Raw genomic sequence first — 1300 nt, forward strand, 5'->3', positions numbered from 1 at the left:
AGATATTCGTGTCACCACGACTGGAGGGGGTCGGCAGTGGGTACTCCAGTGATAGAGATGGCTTTCATCATGTTGGGTTCAGAAATGACGCTGGTTTGATAAGCGAGTTCGGGGCTGAATACAGTGGGATTCTTTTTATCTGTGCTTCACCTGGATGGACCTAAGATTCACTTCGGGTCTTTGGATACGACCTATAACATCTTCTGTGACTGCTCCTTCTGATGATACTGGAGCCTAGACTCTCATGTATTGGACATATGTTGATTTTCGGGCTGAAGTCGAACTCTTTGTGGGGCCGCCGTGGGCCGCCCTTGGGACGGCAGGGGAGAAGGAAACACAAATGCCTATAGATGTAAACGAATAATTATGTTGTTGACGGTTCTCGGGCTCCCTCTTTGAGTATGTTCGGTGAAGTTTTGATCTGCGGTTGCTTCGCTCCGCCTAGTTTGAATGTATTTTTCGGCAGCACGTGGACAATCAAATCGAGCCTTTTCTGCATGGTGGGGTTATGAGAACCTATCGATATGAGCATACCGCCAACAATGTGGCAGTAGTGTTCCGAGTCATGGACAAGGACCATGGCACTCCCTAGATTGATGCAGGTCCGAAGAAATAGCCAGCCTAGGGATGATGAACCAATGCCAGGTTCCTCCACTATAGTACTAGTTAACACCATAGATGACGATTCCTGTTGGTCAGATGCGGTTTGTATGAATGCTAGCCGTTGATGACATGAATGCTTCTGAACCGACACTATGTGTTATTCGCTGAGGGGTCTTGAGGGAAATTGCTTAGTAACTTGTTGGGTTAATCTTACTCAGATGTAACCCAGCCAGGACATGTATATTAGTTTGTCATCATGCCCATTTGCATGGTACAGACTTCTGTTGTGAAGGTGGTTTTTGAGAGCTGTGTAATTCGCGTCACTTTCACTCGAGCTACGAGCCCACTACTGGACTTGTAGTTGCTATTGTGTCGGCTGTCTCCTCAGCACAGGGGCTTCGCCGTAATCTATTGCAATTACTTTCATACTCGTCTAGGCTCAGATCGTCTCTCTATTTCTCTGTTTGGGATGTCGTCTTGAGAGGGTACGAATATTTCGTCGAGTTCCTTGAAAAAGTGGCGTCGGTCTCCACATAGGATTCCTTCTATTCTGGGTTTTCTGATCTAACGCTGTTCGCTTAGGCTCGTGTTAGATAAGGAAGGCTATTGAGTTGAAAAGTAGTGGTGTTTCAGTACATAGTTTAGTGTCTCGAAAGATGGGAAGAACCAACGCCTCTGAAGCTCAACGTAAGCGTCT

General features: G+C 46.6%; 1 protein-coding gene across 1 annotated transcript in view; it reads left to right on the forward strand.

Annotated features, from left to right (window-relative positions):
* Pmar_PMAR003294 (conserved hypothetical protein) overlaps window positions 1-4 on the forward strand; it is a 3229-nt gene extending 3225 nt beyond the window's left edge. The window contains exon 16 of the mRNA XM_002784000.1: window positions 1-4. The gene's annotated coding sequence lies outside the window, so the exon portion shown is untranslated.
* The last annotated feature ends 1296 nt before the right edge of the window (window positions 5-1300 follow it).

This window comes from Perkinsus marinus (genome assembly GCF_000006405.1).
Source record: "Perkinsus marinus ATCC 50983 genomic scaffold scf_1104296935302, whole genome shotgun sequence".
NCBI lineage: Eukaryota > Perkinsozoa > Perkinsida > Perkinsidae > Perkinsus > Perkinsus marinus.